The sequence below is a fragment of the Silurus aristotelis genome, assembly GCF_946808225.1.
Source record: "Silurus aristotelis genome assembly, chromosome: 17".
Taxonomy (NCBI): Eukaryota; Metazoa; Chordata; class Actinopteri; order Siluriformes; family Siluridae; genus Silurus; species Silurus aristotelis.
In genome coordinates this window covers 17,496,008-17,517,231 of record NC_139590.1, presented here as the reverse complement: position 1 = coordinate 17,517,231, position 21,224 = coordinate 17,496,008, and the positions used below count along the sequence as shown (strand labels likewise).

The 21,224-nt window shown below is 38.2% G+C and overlaps 1 protein-coding gene across 3 annotated transcripts in view; it reads left to right on the top strand.

Annotated features, from left to right (window-relative positions):
- Positions 1–21,224, top strand: part of glis2b (GLIS family zinc finger 2b) — a 42,572-nt gene that overhangs the window by 11,217 nt on the left and 10,131 nt on the right. The window contains exon 1 of one of the 3 annotated variants that reach the window (XM_083565888.1): positions 875–1,076. The exons of the other annotated variants lie outside the window; for them this stretch is intronic. The gene's annotated coding sequence lies outside the window, so the exon portion shown is untranslated. Of the gene's footprint in view, positions 1–874; positions 1,077–21,224 lie in introns of those variants that run through there. 3 annotated transcript variants of the gene reach the window in all.

The window sequence follows — 21,224 nt, the reverse complement described above, 5'->3', positions numbered from 1 at the left end:
ACAATCCCCACGTGGAGATGCACTGTATGCTGAGCAAAAGATGCGTGCGCACTCAAATGTAAACAATCCCCACATGGAGGAGAAGCATGGCCGAGGGAGGAACACTGCTGACAATTTTTTACCCTTCTAAAAGGGTACAGTCAGAAGTTTGGAAATATTTTGGGCTCCAAACAAATGGAGAGAGGCTGTTGGTGGAAGACGCTTTTCCTTTGTTTCTGGAGGGAAAGTGGCAGCCAAGCACGGGAACACGTCTAACATGTTAGCTCATCTCTGCAACAAGCATCCAGTGCAATTTAGGAAGATAAAGGTAAATTTATTTCTCATTTCCATGTTGAACACCAAATTAAACAACTACGGTAGTTAAAGGACAGGATCTTAAATATTACTTGAACTGTTTTTCTATTTGCGATGTAGCGTATTTCAACGTAGTTTAAGTGTTGTGTAGAAATTCTCTAGCTATGATCAAGTTTGTCACGTATTTAAACAGCTAAAATACAATAATCAGTTTAAAGTATGTTGTAGAAGTAATAATGACAGTGTGCCAGAATAATTATTTTGATTGTAAGTTGATTGAATGCAACACAATTGTACACTGTCTGCTACAGGTGAACTTGCTGTTTATAAATGTTTATTTAGCTATATTAGCTAACCTGTTGGCTTGTTCTTTTGTTCAGTTTGCACTTTTCTGTTTCATACAAATGCTCACTTTATACATTATTATTGTGTGGTGTTTTATTTATTTATATTTATTTGTATTTAAAAGTTTGAGGTACTTTTTGTTATTTAAAATAATTGAAATAGTTTTTAAGACACTGAAACACTGAAGTTGGTTTATTTTTTAACCTTTTAAAAAAATTTTTTATATGGAATTGAATACCGTGACAATACTGTATACTGTAATGAAACCTTAATCAATTAATCGCAGCATTAAAATGTGATACCCGCACATGCCTATTTGCAAGTTCTGCAAAGTTCTGCAAAGCTTGTGTGGTATGGAAGTACCACAGTGATGCAGAAGCATATAAAAAGAAAACACACGGATGAAGTGTCACGGATGAAGGTGAAATATCAGCACGGTTAGCAGAAACTCAAGTATATGGTTTAATGAAGTGCTATTGTGTAAACCGTTTGTTTGCTAACTTCGGGACAGTCGCACTGGATCTGTTCTGTCGTGAACAGGTTGCGCAATCAGCTTGCTCATGACATAGTGATAGATTCAATTAAACGGTGCAAACAAACACAAAATCTAAAAGCAGCAAATAACATCAGCAGTAAATGATCACATATTTAGACACTTCTTGTTTTCAGCGAATGCTTATGCATTTGTACATCAATATTTTGTTTCTTTTTTTTTTTTTTTTATCAAGCCTGTTGGTTCTCCGTTCTATTCTCTTTTTATAGAATTTTTCTACTACAACAGTAACTTATGTGTTTTCAAACATGATTTACTGCGGTTCTACTACGTTCAAATTCTTTTCAATGTTTGTATTACCGTATTTTCCGGACTATAAGCCGATACTTTTTTCCCACGCTTTGAACCCCGCGGCTTAAACAATGAAGCGGCTAATTTATGGATTTTTCTGGGATTTTTCCCAGTTTCACAAGCTTCAAGCCAAAAAACTGAGCCCCATAACATTAGACCAATGAAATTGCCGAACGGGTTAAGGTGAACCAATGACCACATCATGAATATGGATAAGGTTCCTCTGACTTTGACCTGCCGCTCACTCGGACTGTCAACAGGAAATGCAAATCATTCGTCATGCTGAAAACGGGAATGAAAAAATGCACTTCACCTGTGTTCTAAACTGCATGGAATCGGGAGAAAAGCTTCATCAATGGTGATTTTTAAACGCATGACGATGCCAAAATAAAAATTGTTGTGAAAGGAAGGAGGAAGACGGTGAACAATGACTTTCTTGGTAGGCTACTGTTTAGATACAAGCCGTGTAACAGACACTGTCTTTTATTAAAGCCTGTGTAAAGTTCATTAGTTTCAATGTAGGCATCTTCGGCTTATAGACAGGTGTGGCGTATTTATGTTCAAAAGATCGACAGAGTGATGAGAAAAGTAGGCAGGAGTACAAGGAGATGCGGCAGCAGGTGAAGAAGGATGCCACAAGAAAAAAAAAAGCCAAGAAAAAGGCATATGAGGAGCTTTATGAGAAGTTGGACACTAAGGAAGGAGAAAAGGATTTATACCGATTGGCCAGGCAGAGGGACTGAGCTGGGAAGGATGCAGATGGAAATCTGTTGACTAGTAAAGAGAGTGTCTATAAGAGAGGGAATATTTAAGAGAGGGAATATTTTGAGCAGCTGATGAATAAGAAAAATGAGAGAGAAAGGTTGGATGGTGTGGAGATGGTGAAGCAGAAAGTGGATAGGATTAGTAAAGAGGAAGTGAGAGCAGCTATTAAGAGGATGAAGAGTGGAAAGTCGGTTGGACCAGAAGCATGGAGATGTTTAGGAGAGATGGCAGTGGAGCTTTTAACCTGGTTGTTCAACAAGAAGGTGAGAGGATGCCTGAGGAATGGGGAAGGAGTGTGCTGGTACCGATCTTTAAGAATAAGGGAGATGTGCAGACCTGCAGTAACTACAGGGAAATAAAGTTGATCAGTCACACCATAAGAGTTGATGGACGGTAGGATGGAGCCACCAGGAAGGAGAAAAAGAGGAAGACTTTCTTGGTAGGCTACTGTTTAGATACAAGCCGTTGTAACGTGTTGAGTCTGTGTTAAGGGAGAGCTCGCTAACTCCAGTTGCAACAGAAATCATATAAGCACAGACAGGTTTCCAAAACTCGTGCTTTTTTATTTTTCTTGGCAACAGCGTTACGGGTTAGTCAAAGAAACTTAGAAATGAGCATCAGAAAATAATAAGGACATAATTCTTGTCTTGCACACACGCAGTAATAGCGGAAAAATGCAGTGCCAGGCTATTCCCAAAATACCACTATGCTCCTAAAGGAAGCGCAACATATTTCACCCGTTACACTGTGTGTAATTTGTCTTTCGTTAAAGCCTGTGTAAAGTGCGGCTTATAGACAGGTGCGGCTTATTTATGTTGAAAATAAAAATATTTGTAAAATTCAGTGGGTGCGGCTTATATATGGGTGCGCTTAATAGTCCGGAAATTATGGTAATTAAAACAAAGGTAATTAAAATTCAATATCGAAGTCAATGTGTCATATCAATATCTGCCCTAAAAAATGTCCAATACCAACCCTTAAACCAGTAATAACATTTAAATCTGCAGCCCTTTTATCCTTTTCCTTTTGTGTGGATGAGGACAGAATATACATTCTCTTGATGTTTGGAAGGAACCTGTTGTTCACAGAGTCACAGAAACAGGGGGGAGGAAGCAAGATAAAGAAAGTGAAAAGCCTGTCATGTTGACCTTGTCTGGCTAAAAGGAACAGGAGGGGGAGGTAGCTTTGAGTGATGGCCTTGCTTTGAAAAAACAGGCACCTTGGGTGAGGAGAGTTGTAGGCCACAGGCATCATCACTGTTGGCCTCTCCACAGAAGGAAAAGAGCGCACAGCCATGGATAGGGGAGAATGTGGGTGTGTCTGTGTGGCAAGTAGCAACCGCCTCTGTTTTTTTGTGCTAACAATTTTCAAATCTTTGGTCAAGTATGACTATTTTCACGTTATTTCATTGAATAATTATGTTTGTGTGTACTTCACTTTCCTGTATTTATTTCTATCTTTGTTGCTAAACTCTTGATTATGGGGCTTATAAGCACATATATATCTTCTTGTGTCAAGGAACGTCTGTCCTTCTGGAGAACTATGATTTCCATTAATCGGATTGTGTGCTAGGGCACTTAAACTGCAAAAAGAAGCAATTTTAATTTTTTCTAAAGGAATTCCTGTGGTGGTTCTGTAATATCTGGTATCCAGTAAATGAAGGCAAGACTAAAACAGCCCTCTCAAAAAAGTATACAGTATGCCAGATTGTAACTTCTAGTTACATGAAACCATGAAACTTCAAGTTATATAAAGTGGATGGGAAGATCAATACTCACCCCATACCAAACTATATTAGCAAAAGTTTTATACATAATAATAAGAATATGCAGAATATTTAATAAATCACACTATTCTTTGTATTAAATCCACTGGGTGCAGATTGATAGTTTTAGTTAAATAAGTAGTTAAATTTGCAAAAGCAGTGTAAAGCCTTTATATCTGAATGCAACAGAATAATATACAGAATGTCTTTAAACAAGCAAGGAGTGTATTTGATAATGGAATTCTCTAGAGTATTACTGATGCAATTAATTTATATGCTCTATGTAGCACTTAGAGTTGGTCTGAGATTTTATCTTCTTGTATGATGATAAAATGTGAGTTTGAAGAGAGGCATGTTTAATTGCAGTTTTACTTGTAAGATTTATTTTAGGTTGCCAACCAAGCTGAAAAACCATAAATGACAATACTCGTCATTTACAGCTGAGTGCCATTATTGCAGAATGCCAACCCCACAATTTCTTTAATCTGCATTTATATAAACAGTAGTCACTGACGTAGCCATGACTGAACATTGAATGCTGCTTTCAAAATATATTTATAATCATTTGAGTGATCTGTAAAAGTGAGCAAAACCAAATTACTCAATCTGGAAAGTTTAACATTTGGAATGTAGAGTTTAAATAGTGTTGTTTTTATTATGTTTTTTTGTTTTATGGTATCATTAGCACTATGTTTATTCAAATAACCAAATTATTTGTCTTGCTATTCATGTAGCAGTTAGGTAAATTAACTAGAACAGCAGGATTTAGTGTAATGTAGATGTACAAAATTCTATAGATTTCAGTATTCTGCATTCTATTCTATTTTTTTTTTTTTTTTTTTTTCTTTTTAAGATTTCTTGTGCATATATTGAATGTGTATAAAAAAAAAAAGATATGATTAAACCCCCGTTTTTCTTCAGAGCAGTTAATGTTTGTGTTGTTCGTCATTTGCATGTGAACGACTGTTGTCAACAGCAACCACAAATGCTACTACCCACTATGTGCACTAGATGCATGACCCAAACCATGACCTTCAGATTAAAATTCTAATGCTTTAATGCTCTCTCTGAATATTCCAACATTTTCAACTATACTGAATACACTATACTGGGACTGTACCGAAATCACATTTAGTAGAATGGAACTAAAGAGCTTACACAAATGCCCAGTCATATTTTCTGGCTTGAATTAATTCATTAGCAAGCCTAAGAAAATCTGTGACCATCTGCTGAATATTTGCCTAGAGCCTTTGTATCTGGAGTGTGTTATAATTATAAATGCATAAATCTTTTTGTCTAACTTTTAAAATCTGTCCACACCAAAAATAATGTAATGAAATGAATAAAGAACAAATTCTTAACTAAAATAGACAGACGTTAATATCGACATACATTAATATGGTGCTTTCTTCAACAATCAGTCTTGGGTCTATTACCCCAACCTATAGTATAAAGATCCAGTTGACAGTTGGAGCACGCTTTAGAATTTGTATATTATTACATAAAATAAGATTCCTTCTGTGATGGTGCCTATGGGAAGCCATATATAAAACTATCATTCTCAGGGATTTTAGACACCAAGCAACACTATTGCATGTAGAAGTGTGTGGATTGCATCACTGACTGCTGAGGGAGGTGGCAAGAACTAGTCCAGAGCAGGGCAGGGCATGAGAGAGTCAGAGCCGGGACTGAGTGAGAATAATCAGAGAGGGAAGAACTGACTTGTGAAATTGCAGTAAATTAAGTGTGGGGTCATGGAAGAGGTTGGAGTTTGTTTGATTATAGTGAATGTTTTAAAGCTAGCCAGTACTGCCTTGAACCTTCCAGCATAATAAGCAGGAGGTATTTAATAAATTGCTTTTGCAAATTGAAAATGTGAATTATTTGAGATTCCAATTTTAATTATACACAAAACACACATAGCCAGGCACTGCATGGTTTTTTGCTGATACTGGTGCTGGGTGGTATACCGGTTCATACCATATACCAGTGTTTATTTTTGTTATGATATGAATTTTAGTATACTTTTAATTTTAGTATACAATACCAGGGTATGTTGTTTAAACAACGTTCAGAAATACGGCACAGCGCCACACTGTTTAAGAGGGGTCCCATCTTACAGTTGCACTGGTGAGGGCACAGCTGTAAGGCCGAAACGATTCCTTTAGGAACTCGATTACAAAAATTTATCAAGTTTTTAGACCATTACTGACTAATCACCCACTAAAATCTGGAGCACTCTGGACAGGTATCACAGAAGATGCTGTAAAATAAAAATGGTGGAACAGGAAGAAAGCAGTAAGGGAAGAATATTCAGCCTAAAGAAAACAGCAGAAAGTTTCCAAAGTTTGGGATGATTTTAAACTAAAAAATTTAGAAAAACACTGTACAGGGTGTTTTGACAACAACTGTCATGCATTCTGATTCCTTCACTTTATTAGAATCACGAGTGCCAACTCTTTGTAAACAGCATCATTTTGGGGGGGCCTTGCAAACCTGTAATACTACTGTGGAATTTTTCTACAATATTCACTCATGACAGTAAAATAGGGCATTCTACAGTAAGTCAATCTACTGCAGTATTTCCTCTCTCAATCAGTAGAAAATGTGGTTAATACCTAGTCGTGCATGAAAAAAAATACTGTCATATACCGTTAAACCGGTATCATTTAAAAAAATAAAAATAATGTGATATAAATTGTTGGTTAGACCACCCAGCACTAGTTGACAACAACAGACTTGGCACAACACACATTTGAAAGACAGTGCTAACTGCCCGCTTTTGCATACATGCGCTCACATATGCCGCCATTGATTAAAGATGTTCCAAAAACCTCTATTCTTCCTATCCAGAATATGAAACCATTTCCTGTTGCATCTGTTCAGGCCCATAAAGAAAATACTTTATATTATTGTATGTTTTTCTGCATTTGCTGTCTTAAAACAAAACTCCTGACACTTTACTGAACATCACAGAAAGCTATTTTGCAAAAAGATGCTACGCCTCACGTTTTTGTTGAGTGTGAAATGTAGAATGACCTCTCTCTATCAGACAAAGTGTACTTTATAACAACATTCCAAACAGGTATATGTAGCAAGATAATTAACATGTACCCTTCTAACACCAAAATATTTTAAACAGATTCTGTGGTTTTTGTAAGGACAAATTTGTATTACAAGGACATATTGTAACTCCAGTATCACTATTTGAGAGATTATTGTTAAATTCAGTTCAGCGCAACTGTATACATTAGACTCAAGCAGTGCTAACTGTGTTTATACATTTTTATATTTCAGTAGTGTTTTAGCCTATTAGGTTTTAATAAAACATTTTAGCAGTTGCAAAGATTCTACAGTGGAACCCCGTTGTACGAACATAATTTGTTCTTGAAAATTGCTCGTAGGTCTATTTGCTCGTACGTTCGAACTGATTTTCCCCATAAGAATGAATGTAAAAGTGATTTAATCCGTTCCGAGATCTCATCCGAACGCTTATTTCTGCACTTATAAAGTATTTGTAGCCTGTTTTAACAAACAAATACACCGCAAATTACCGTAATGTAAATATAATTTAACACTTACTCATGTGGTAGTGGTTGAGTGCGAGTGCAAGATGCGCACCACGCTCATATCCTCCTCGGTTTCCATGGTAATTCTATTTACTTTCGTTTTCACAGCACCATCACTGATTTTATTGGGAGAAATTTTTCAAGATTTCTAGTGAAATAAAGATATGAAGAAAAAAAAAATTATGTTTTTGCTGCACTGAACAACGAGAGCGACCGAGTGATACGTCATCAACTAAGCGACTGATGCGACCCTCCCCCGAAAACGGGGAACCGGCAGTGTGAGTTTGCTCGTGCCTTAGAAATATGCTCGTGAAATAGGGTAAAAATTTGCGAGCGAGTTTGCTCGTACTATAGGTTGCTCGTACAATAGGGTTTTACTGTACTGTCCATCTGAGAACATTTACAGTCATCTTCATGGAAATACATAAAAATATTGGAACAATATTTAATAATATAGTCTACTCAGATTTCTGGCTGCCATCAAGGATTTAGTAACCCAAATCAACTTTGCAACTGTGGTGAGAAGCATCTTAGCATGCAAAGACATCTACGGTACTTTGATTTGATATTGGATAGAGGCTTTGCTATTGGCTTTAACCCTGCATCTAGCATTTTTTTTTCCAAGTCTAAAAATCTGGCATCTGTTCTTTTATTTGGTAATTATTGTGAATAATAATGCATTTTAGTGTGATGACATCACAGGTAGGCCTGCTCAAATATTGCCCATTTTTATAGTGTTGAGTCACAATTGCAGCTCTTCCTTGGATTTAGTTTCACTCCCTTTATCCCTAACCTCTGTGAGGAATTTTTTTGTCTCTGAGACTTTTAGCCTGGGGACATCAATAGCTTTTTAAGAGGCTTCCTGTTCCCCTTCCGAACCCCTTGTTCGTTTCTCCCTCTCTTGTTTTTCCAACACTTTTCTGTCCATTTCACTCATTTCACTTTGCTATTGAGATCACACAACTCTCTCTTGGCAGGTGGCCATTCTTAGCCATACTGCAGTGGAACAGTCAACAGTTGGCTCTCAGTCTTTTGCTCTCTCCCATTTCCTTTTTTAATTAGATTGTTTTTGGGGAGAGGAAAAGGTTAATCATTTGGGACACTAAAGATAATAATGGCTTAAATTTTATTTAATAAAATAATGATTGGTAAGATGCTATGTTACTATATGCAGGATGTTCACTATGAAATATACAAATTAAAACTTCCACAAAGGGAGGGAATGAGAAAGTAACATGGGTGGGACAAGAACATGGAGAGATGTAAAATAGTCAGAAAGAGGGGATGATGGAGGGAAACATGGAAAGAAGCAGAGAGGCCCTGTGGAGGCAGAGTGGAAACTAATGTTTCCTGTCTGAAAAGGCGGCTGGCCAAGGCAAAGGGGAGCAGAAAAATCCTTATAATTCTAGTGTGTGTGTGTGTGCGCATGATTGTGTAGTCAAAGCATGTGTAATAAATGAGGTGGAGTCAGTTTCCCTTATAGGATGGGGATTGAGGGAAAAAGAGACACAAATTAGAAAAGGAAGTATATATTTAAATAATAACTGGATAAATTTAAAATAAAATTAACTGGATAAAACAACAAAATTGTCATTTAAACTACGCAGATTAATCCGTTACAACCCTCAAAATGACACCCCGTTTTTATGTTTTATGTTATTAAATTGGAAAATACATTTCTAAATAACAAATCTTGCATAAAAACATAATAGAAAGAGTATGTAAAGATATAATGTTTTATTCAGTGTATTTTCCTTGAAAATGAGATGACTTGAGCTAACGAAAACGTCGGTGGTGGGGGGTAGAGGCGATAAGCGGAGGCGAAGGGGAAAACTCGTTTTTTACTATTACTCCTGTACACTACGTATCGCTAAACTTTTTAAACTTTTTACTTTTTCTTCTTTGCTTATCTTAATTTTCGTCACAATCTTCGCTTTCTGGCTTCACTTCGCCATCTAGCAGCAGCGTCTCGAGCTCATACCTCAATTTTTGTTTCCAAAACTCGTGCTTTTTTTAATTTTCTTGGCAACAGCTTTATGGGTTAGTCAAAGAAACTTAGAAATGAGCATCAGAAAATAAAAAGAACATAATCCTCAGTCTCCACACACGCAGTAATAGCGGGAGAATGCAGTGGCATGCTATTCCCAAAATACCGCTATGCTTCTAATAGAAGCGCAACATATTGCATTTAGTGTCTTTCGTTAAAGCCTGTGTAAAGTTCATTAGTTTCAGTGTACACTTATAGACAGGTGCGGCTTATTTATGATAAAAATAATCTTTGTCAAATTCAGTGGGTGCGGCTTATATATGGGTGCGCTTTATAGTCCGGAAATTACGGTTATCAGTTCTTAATATATAAAGGGCAATCAAAATGAGGTGAGGGACTTAGACAAAGGCCAAATCAAATAGATAGCCTGCTAACACATAGCTAGCCTGTCTGGTCTGTTTCCACATTAGAGCTATAGCACAAATTGCTACAAAAAGATAATGCTGTCCATTATAAAGATATGAGAACTTGGAATGCATGGCAGCTTGCTGCATATGGCTCTGCTTAGCCACAGACTGGTCAGAGTGCCAATGCCAGCCCCTGTCAACCTCAGAAACATACAATGAGCATTAGTACTAGACAATGGTGTAGCCTGATGAATCATGTTTTATTTACATCATGTGGACAGCCAGGTGCTTCGCTTATTTGGGGAACAGATGGCAACAAAGATGAACAGTAGGCAAGCCTGTTCTGGAAAACCTTGAATTCTGTCAGCTGTTACTTCGACATATACAACCTACTTAACATTGTTGCAGACCAAGTAGAGCCCTTCATAGCAACCATATTCCCATATGGCAGTGAACATTACGAGGCGCGCATGCTTGCTGCACTGCAGAAAAATTGCTTAGGAATGCTTTAAATAACATGACGAGTTGATTGGTCTTGATTTGGCCTTAACATTCTCTAAATCTGATTGAGCAGCTATGGGACCTAGTAGATGTGCTTAGAAGTCTTTTCCATAAAGTATTCAGAAAACTGAAGTTTTTCCACTTCAGAAAAAAACACAAAAACGTTTATTTCTTTACTGTCATACATTAAATCAGAGTAAACTTTTTCTGTTTTAAATCAATAAATATTAAAAAAATTTTTTGCATTTGTTAAATGTCAGAATCGAGCAAGAGAGAATTTGTATGTATTTTTTTTTATGAATTTGTAGGTGATTTTTGAACGCACGACGATGCCAAAAGAAAAACTCACGAGAGAAATTGTTGTGAAAGGAAGGAGGAAGACAGTGAACAATGACTTTCTTGGTAGGCTACTGTTTAGATACAAGCCGTGTAACAGACACTGTCTTTCATTAAAGCCTGTGTAAAGTTCATTAGTTTCAGTGTAGGAACATGCGGCTTATAGACAGGTGCGGCTTATTTATGTTCAAAATAAAAATCTTTGTCAAATTTAGTGGGTGCGGCTTATATTTGGGTGCGCTTAATAGTCTGGAAAATTACGGTATACTTTTTTACTCAAGTGAAAGTAAAGAAGTTTTGGACATGTACTTAAGTAAAACGGACAGTTAATGAGGTGATACTGGAGAAACTGCACCTCTTCAAGTCAAGAAGCTTTTATCATAGTCATACCGATTTATGGTATGGTTTTATGGGATTTATGGTATAAATCATACCGATTACATAATCAGAGAATATTTTTATTCGATGTGAATGTGGTTTATGTAAAATACATTTCGAGCTTTCTATACATATATTTATGTCTGTGAGGCGAATATTCACTGATGTTCAGGTTGTTTTATTTGTTTGTGAAGGGAGATGACATGGCAGAGAGCGCCCCCTGTCTGTTTACTTTATTTTACAAAAGCGCAGCGTTTTATTATAAGAAATATAAATAAAATAAAATTAGAAATTTTACAGATTCGAAAGATGTATTGTTCTTATTTGTACGATCCCACAAAACCCACAAAACGCCACCCAGAGGGTTAATTGTGTGAATCATGGCGGATTTGGCGTTTGATTTGAGACTTGGCGCATAAATAAAACATATGTTTACTGATTGAAAATATTTTTTGGTGAAGTTTATTTATTTATTTTATATCCAAGTAAAGAAAGGACGTCCTGAATAAATGTATGTTGTGCTGAAGGTTTTAATTTCACCTATTTTATATTTAGTTATTTATTTATGTATTTATATTTTTTATAAAAATAGTACAAAACAACGTGTTAATAAAATTTAGTGCCGTTTAAAAGAATTTGCTTTTGAATTTTGACGCCTAATATATCTATTAATACAAAACGAATTTAAAATGTTGTTACCTAATAAATGTGTCCAGGCTGAACATCCACATATAGAACACAAGCAGAGAAAGGATGATGATGATGATGATGATGATGATGATCAGGTGATCAGGAATGTCTCTGTTGTCAGTCATGTTTACATCACTGACTCCCTCTGTCTCATCCACGTTAGCTTTACTTCTTGTTGCTTTCTGCCCTACTTATTCTTAGCTTCGTAAACTAGTCTACATCTGTGGTGAGTGAGAGCCAGGACCAGGACCATTAAAAACCAGTGGATTGAAATAGATGCAATGACAGGAAATCGGTTGGTGGGCTGAAATTGGCGCGCAGTAAAAAAAAAAATCAATGGATTAAAACTAAAATAACGAGCCTGTTTTGAAATAATAAATAGTGAAGTAAAATACTGATACCAAAAAAATCTACTTGAGTACAGTAACAAAGTATTTGTATTCATTACTTCCCACCTCTGGTTATGAATCATACCTGCATTACGGATTATATCCGCTTTAGGGGTTAGCTCCCGCTGTACGGATTCCACCCGCTTCACTAATTATATCCGCATTACGGTTCGTAACTCTCCTGAACATTGGTATTGTTTGTGAATGTTAAATAAAACAATGATTGAGTTACTCCCGTTTCCTTTGTGTGGTCACTAGCGTGACAGAAGATCCAACCATAACGATTTCAGTGTTCTGCCGAGCGCGCCGCTCCGCTCCAGTGTTCCGCCGAGCGCACCGCTTCACTCCAGAGTTCTGCCGAGCACGCTGTTAAACCCAGTGTTCCGCGGAGCGCGCCATTCCCCTCATGAGTTCCGCCAAGCACTCCGCTGCGCTACAGTGTTCCACCGAGGGCGCCACTCGCTCCTGAGTTCCGCCGAGTGCAACACCCCGCTCCTGAGTTCCGGCCTCTCTGCCGCCTGGCCGCGACGAGAACGTAGTACCGCTGCTTGCCTGCAAAAAGGATGTCATACCGCCGCTGGCCCGCGACGAGGACATGACTCCCTCCAAATTAATCACATCCTAGATGAGACTTATCAAGAATTCAAATTCACCTTAAATTAAGGGGCTCACACTTAAACACGCATCTAAATTGATTGGTAAAACGGTTACTTGCATTGGCTAGTTGCACAAGAGTCCGGATGCGACAAAGAGATCTTGGAAGAGTCAGTTAGGATGGAGTCAGATGTTTTTCCAGGTTCTCCTGAAGATCAGAGCAGTTGTTGTTCTTGAAAGTAAAGCTTGCTGGGAGATCTTGAAAGAAGAGAGAGTCGTTTCCAAGCTGTTCCGAACGTCTGACTCTCTGGGCCTTTGGGCCCCCGGGCCCTCGGGCCCTTCCCTCGAGCGAGCGAGTCGTCTTGACCTGGCTGACTGACTTGAAGATAAAGCTTGCTGGAAGATCTCAAAAAGGATTTGAGGGCTGTTCTAAGCGTCCGACTCTCCGGGCCTTTGGGCCCCGGGTGTCCGAGCCTTTCCGGTCGAGCCGAGTAAGCGAGCTTGCTTTACTTGACTGCCTGTTAGTTGGTTTCATGATGTTTTAAAGGTCTTGAACCCCACTGATCTTTGGGGGAATGGCCAATGCTATGGCCTGCAATTTTGGAGGGAGAAACTCCCTTTGTTTATGCGTTTGTGGGCATGGTTTCCGGGTTATACTTTCTTTGGAGAACTTGAAGTTTTATCCAAAGTGTATCAAGACAGTATGGTACATTTCATAATCAAATAAAATGCACCATTGTTTGGAAAATAATGAACAGATGTTTTTGTGATCGTTTTGATATTAGACATGGAAATCAAGGACAGTATTAAACAGAGGTACATTACATACCAGTTAACATTTAACATACTATTAACATACCAGTATTTAAAGTATAACTTTGTTAATACAATGTTATATTTAGGTATATAAAATGCACCCTTGTTAGAAAAATAAAGAGAGGATAATTTTAAATCAACTTTAAAATTAAAAAGAAGAGGCAACATTAAAACAGAGGTATATTACTAAACCTTTTAGAGTGTAACTATTATTGACGTAGAGTAAAACACTTGCTTTATTTATAGTAGAAGATACAAACAAGATGTATGTTTGTCTCATGTAAAGTGGGACATTCTATTTATCAATTAATGAATAAAAGAATGCTCCCTTTTGTTGTGTGTGTGTGTGTCTGTATATGTGTGTGTCACAAACAGACGTACTGGGGCCGAGTTTCGAGAGTGAATTGTTTTATGGTTGAGGGTCCCTGTGAGGTCAACCAGAGAAGCCACATGGAGTTATCTGGTTTTCGAGGTGGTGTGTGTGTGTGTGTGTGTACTGTGTACTGTGTAAGGTATAGAGACTGGCTTGCGTTATCAGTTGAATGCTGCTTTGAAGTCAGCTGGAGAGGTCAGGGTTTGTCCTGACCGGGGTGGGGGTATGACACTGTTGTATACAAACTTTCAATAAAAGTGTAAGCCTTGGTGCTCATCCTTTGATTGAAAGCCCATGTCAAAGGTTAAAAGGAATTGCCTGAAAAAAAAACATTTTTATCATTTACTGCTGCTGTTATTCGCTGCTTTAAAATTGTGTTTGTTTGCTTGCACCAATTTAGTAATTCTATCATTATGTTGTTTGCGAGCAGATCAGTGCGACTGTCCCGAAGTAAGCAAACAAAATTTACACAATACCACTTCATTAAACTATAAAACTTTTCACATGATGAGGATATAAAATTTTTGCTTACCGTGATGGTTTCACCTTCATCCATGACACCAGTGTTTTTTTTTGTTTTTTTTTCCTTTTTTGCCATCAGCTGTGTTATGTTGCCATCATGCTAAGCAGCTAGCAGCCCAACTAATTGATAACGTAAACCTGCAATATTTTGTATATAAACCCATAGACCAGATGAGAAGGTTTCAATTGGTACTGGTAGATATTTTTTTCTAGACCACAATTAGCAGAATGAAAGTTTTGGAAATACTGTATGTTTAACTGGTACAGGGGGATTGCATCTTATGTTCCTTAGTAACTTATTTTATCTTTCTATCTAGAGTTTTTACAAAAGCGACCTAACTAAGAAGGCAGCAAAGACACAACAGTTAACAGAACGAGTTACAAAAATAAAATACTAAACACTGAAGGAACTTTCAATATGACTGTACACTTATAAAGTTATTTATAAGTTCCATAAATTCGAACAGTGAAGGGAGCACAGTAAGCTTTAGGTGTACATGTAAGTTTTTTTACATTGTAGGTTTGTTAAATTTAAAACCTTTTTTCCCATGCTCATTCCTTACAGAGGGAACAACAATATTCATTATAAATGAACACTAGAACAATGTCTTAACCATCCTGTAGCCTGACAATTTATTGCCACCTGTACATAAATATTTCTTCAATGTGAATATAATTCTTCTTCTTCTTTCGGCTGCTCCCATTAGGGGTCGCCACAGCGGATCATCCGTCTCCATACCACCCTGTCCTCTACATCTGCCTCTTTCACACCAACTACCTGCATGTCTCCCCTCACCACATCCATTAACCTCTTCCTTGGCCTTTCTCTTTTCCTCCTACCTGGTGGCTCCATCCTCAGCATTCTTCTACCAATATAATTCATGTCCCTCCTCTGCACATGTCCAAACCATCTCAATCTCGCCTCCCTCACCTTGTCACCAAAACATCCTACATAGGCTGTCCCTCTAATAAACTCATTTCTAATCTTGTCCATCCTCATCACTCCCAACGAAAACCTTAACAACTTAAGTTGTTGCTCCACCTCCTGTCTTTTACTCAATGCCACTGTATCTAATCCATACAACATCGCAGGTCTCACCACAGTCCTATAAACATTCCTTTCATTCTTGCAGATACCCTACTATCACTAATCACTCCTGTTACTCTTCTCCACTCACTTCACCGTGCCTGCACTCTTTTCTTTACTTCTCCAACACACTCTCCATTACTTTGCACTGTTGACCCCAGGTACCTGAACTCCTCCACCTTCTCCACCTCTTCTCCCTGTAACCACACCACTCCACTGCCCTCCCTCTCATTTATGCACATGTACTCAGTCTTACTCCTACTGACTTTCATTCCCCTTCTCTCCAGCGCATATCTCCACCTCTCCAGGCTCTTCTCAACCTGCTCACTACTCTCACCACTTATCACAATATCATCCGCAAACATCATAGTCCAGGGAGACTCCTGTCTGACCTTGTCCGTCAGCCTGTCCATCATAACTGCAAACAGGAAAGGGCTCAGGGCCGATCCTTCCTTGATGCAGTCCAACCTTCACCCTAAACCAGTCTGTCGTTCCTACTGCACACTTCACTGCTGTCACACTGTCCTCACACTGTCATGTCCTGCACCACCCTCACATACTTCTCTGACACACCTGACTTCCTCATTCAATACCACAACTCCTCTCTTGGCACTCTGTCGTACGCTTTCTCTAAATCCACAAATACACAATGCAATTCCTTCTTTCCTTCTCTATACTTCTCAATCAACATTCTCAAAGCAAATAAGGCATCTGTGGTGCTCTTTCTTCGAAACCATACTGTTGCTCACAGATGGTCACCTCTTCTCTCAGCATGGCTTCTACTACTCTTTCCCATAACTTCATGGTGTGACTGATCAACTTAATTCCCCTGTAGTTACTGCAAGTCTGCACATCTCCCTTATGCTTAAAGATCAGTACCAGCACACTCCTTCTCCATTCCTCAGGCATCTTCTCACTTTCCAGAATCTGGTTAAAAACTACACTGCCATCTTTCCTAAACATCTCCATGCTTCTGTCATCTGGTCCAACCGACTTTCCACTCTTCATCCTCTTAATCACTGCTCTCACTTCCTCTTTACTAATCCTATCCACATCCTGCTTCACCAACTCCACATTATCCGACCGTCTCTCTTTCTGATTTTCCTCGTTCATGAACTGCTCAAAATACTCCCTCCACCTTCTCAACACACTCTCCTCACTAGTCAACACATTTCCATCTCCGTCCTTTATTGCTCTAACTTGCAGCACATCCTTTCCAGCTCGGTCCCTCTGCCTGGCCAATCGGTACAAATCCTTTTCTCCTTCCTTAGTGTCCAACTTCTCATACAGCTCCTCATATGCCTTTTCCTTGGCTTTCGCCATGGAAGTCATGCCCATTTAAGTCTGCCCCAATCACCAATCGTTCTTTCCTAGGTACACCATCTACCACTTCATCTAATTCACTCCAGAATCTTTCCTTCTCCTTCATCTCACAGCCGACTTGTGGAGCATAGGCACTGATGACATTTATCATCATCCCTTCAACTTCCAGCTTCACATTCATCACCCTGTCAGAAACTCTTTTCACCTCCACTACACTCTTACTGTACTCTTCCTTCAGGATCACCCCTACACCATTTCTCTTTCCATCCACACCATGAAAGAACAGTTTAAAACACCCTCCAATGTTCCTGGCCTTACTCCCTTTCCACTTGGTCTCCTGAACACACAACATATCTTCCTTTCTCCTCTCCATCATATCAGCTACTTCTCTCCCTTTACCAGTCATAGTGCCAACATTTAAAGTACCAACCCGAACCTCCACTCTCCTACACTTCTTCTTTTCCTGCCGTCTCTGTAGACGTCTTCCACCCATCCTCCTCCTCCTTCGGCCAACAGTAGTCCAATTTCCACCGGTACCCTGTTGGCTAACGATACCTGTGGCGGTCGTTGTTAACCCGGGCCTCGACCGATCCGGTATTAAATTCTTATTTGTGATCCGCATATTCAATTTGGCACATCTTTTACGCTGGATGTCCTTCCTAACGCAACCCTCCCCATTTATCCGGGCTTGGGACCGGCACTAAGAGTGCACTGGCTTGTGCCTCCCTAATGGCTGGGATCAATGTGTATATAATTACTTGTGCAAAAAAGTTGTGAAATTTAAATTTTTATTAGCAGCAAACATGAAAAAAGAGATATTTAGCATTTAGAGACTTCCAGGCCAAGGCTACTCTAACATATCAACATTATTATTTATTCAAAAGCAACTGTGATTTTTATTTACATTTATTTTAATATTTAATAATTAATAAAAATTGAATCAATGTCTTTATCCTTAAGAAAAACTGGCTTTATAAACAGGCTTTTCACAAGTTCAGATGATAGGATTATTTATTTGGTATTAAAAGGGCAAAGGTTATAGATTTTTTAGACATTTTTATATTGTGTTCAGCTGACAGGCTCATACATTGTAACCTAACTGTATGGAAGTTAGTTGTCTCTATCTCCCTAGGTAAAACCCACAGAATGTTTCAAATATTTTTAGCGCATTTGGGTTATTCAGTTATTTTAAAATTTTTCTAATGCTATTTATACAGTATATTTTTATTCTGTTTTCACTATGTGTGCAGAGACATTTTGGCAGTATGTATTTAATCACAAACTGAACTAGCTACACAGGTCCATTTAGTTATTGCATATAAATCCTATAAAATAGTTTGAAGCTTACAAGTGAATGCTATATGCTATATTTAGCACATTTGTTAAACTAGCACTTTACACAAAATGATATTTGCAGAAACACATGCTTAGAAAAAAAATACAAACATTCATTTATTTTCTCCCCCTTATCTGTAATTCGGGTCGCGGGGGCAGCAGTCTAAGCAGGCCCCCGCCTTCGACTGGTGCCCAATCCTCACAGCACCATCCCTTACGGCCCCTCCTGCAGGTGGTGAGCCCACGGGAAGGCGGCCCCACGTCACTCCGACGTCACGGACCTTGATATTTCCCTCGTAAGGGACCCCGGAGCATAGAGGGTTAGGGGCCTTGCTCAAGGGCCCAAGAGTGGCAGCCGGGGATACCGGGACTTGAACCCCAGACCTTCCGATCGGCAACCCAGCGCCTTAACCGCTGGAGCCACCCACTCCACCTCACCTCAGCATGTCTTTTACAAGCATTTATCTCATCACATGTAATCGAAATGTTGCTGTTACAAATATTTATAGCAAGCAAAACTTTATATCTTTTTATATTTTCTAAATTATAAATTTTTGTATAATATTTTTGTGCCCCATTAAGCAGAGGAACAGTTTAGTGCAGTCTGAAGTGAAGTTTGTGTTTTTCTTTTTCCGTTTTCTTTTTACTTTTTTTGTTGTTGTTTTTTTAACACTAAAGTGTTACTGAATTACAGTTGATACATTGAACTGATGGCCGAAGAGAAGTGAAAGAGAGAGGTTAAATGCAAATCCACCCACAAAGAAAAATAAACCAATCAAGATCTGCTCTCTATTGATCTCATACTAAGTCTTGCTAAATCCTCTGTTTGTCCAGATCCTGTTTACTATTAAAAACTTTTTAGTCTCTTGCTCTCTCAAAATAGATTTCCAATATAATGTGTATATATATTATGCCATCATATGACATGTAATGTTTGGGAGTTAAATTAAAACATAGCACCAGAGTTATGAATTTAGTTAATATCACTTTAACATTTTGATATTTTAATTCTGTAGATTTACTAATTAGTGTGGAATAATTAAACTTCAACATAATTAATAATTCAACTTTACCGATACTTTAGTTATGTAAATTGCTTTAGGTTAGTGACTATTCTGTATGGTCAAACTAACAAAGAATGACAAATTTGGGTTAGGTTTAATTTTTTATAGTAGGTGTATGTAAATGTTTGTATTTGAACATGTATTGCATGAATACCTAAAGGATATCTGAATGTTTTCTAGTTACTACATTGATAGCTGTGACTCGATGAAATTGTTGATACATAAGCACTGGCACACACAAACTGTTGAAACTTTAAAACAAGTATGTATTTATCCAATTGTTTTCATCTACAAGCAAGATCATAATTTGTCAGATAAACTCTGATATGGTCAACACCAGATGAATGAAAGTTTTGCACAAAGGTATTCAGTCATTTTATTTCTGCTCCTGTAAATAACATCACTAATTTTGGAGGTGGGCCAGTACTCCTGGTGGTAGTGAAATTGGTAACTCGTAAAATTTTGTGTGCTGAATAGTAAACCTGAGTTCCTAGTAAGTTATTTCTTACTGACTAATTAATATTAATATTCACATAACCTAAAACATATTCAATGCCACATTAGCAATATTCATGAATTCATGTTTGTAAGAACAGTCATATTTTTTTAATGACATTTTTCAGGAAAAAAATTTTACTTGTGTTTTTACAGAAACAACTCTGTAAAGCTGTGATAATATTTAATATAAACAGAAAAAGTGGCAATAAACCTGCTGATAAACTGGTACTAATATGTAAGCAATATGTGCTGTTCGGTTATATAGAGTATCTCACAAGTGAGCACACCACTCACATTTCAGCTAACCATTTTAGTGTATCTTCTGAAGGGACAATAGTATAGAAATGAAATTTGGATGTATTTTAGAGTAGTCAGTATGCAACCTTTATACAGATTTTACTGTTTTCTAAAAATAACATAACCTACTTTATTGTCAAAATAGATGGCAACATAAGTGGGTACACATTAAGTAATAACAGCTGTATGTTGTTTAACCATGCAAAGCAACATGTCCTATTTATCATTTTCATGTTTTTGTCTGATTGACAGGACCATACAAATGTATGTATCTTGTATTAGAGCAGTTTAAATTTGGTGTTTTGAGTACAATTCTCATACTGACCACTGGATGTTTAACATGTCACCCCATGGCAAAGATTCTCTGAGAAGTAGAATTCTTGCTTTCCACAAAGATGGCCCAGGCTATAAGAAGAAACTGTAACTGAGTTACAGTACAGTGACCAGGGTCATAGGTCATACAAAGGTTTTCCAAGATGCACGAGTGCTGCCAGCATTGCTTTAAAGGTTGCAGAAGCAGAAGGTCCACTTGTCAGTGCTTAATCTAAGCACTGGCTAAGCACTGGCTAAGCAAAGGCTTCCCTCTGGGATGACAGCCATGTAAACCAACTTGTTGCAGTGTGCTGTCATCCCAGAGGGAAGCCTTTTCTGAAGCTGGCTCACAAGAAAGCCCGGAAACCACACACCAAAGCACACCACCAAAATGACAACTGCCCGGAAACCACACGCCAAAGCACACCACCAAAATGACAACTGCCTTACTAAGAAAGCTGAAGGTATGTCTCTAGACCTAAACACTATTGAGCACCTGTTGGGCATCCTTAAGCAGAAGGTGGAGAAGCGCCATATGTCTAACATCCAGCAGCTCCGTGATGTCATAATGGAAGAATGGAATCCAGAAAGAAGAGGAACCCAGCAACAACCTGTGCAGCTCTGGTGAATTCCATGCCCAGGAGGACTAAGGCAGTGCAAGAAAACAATGGTGCTCACACAAAGTATTGCCTTTAAACTTTCGACACAGTTTTGACATTTTCACTTGGGGTTT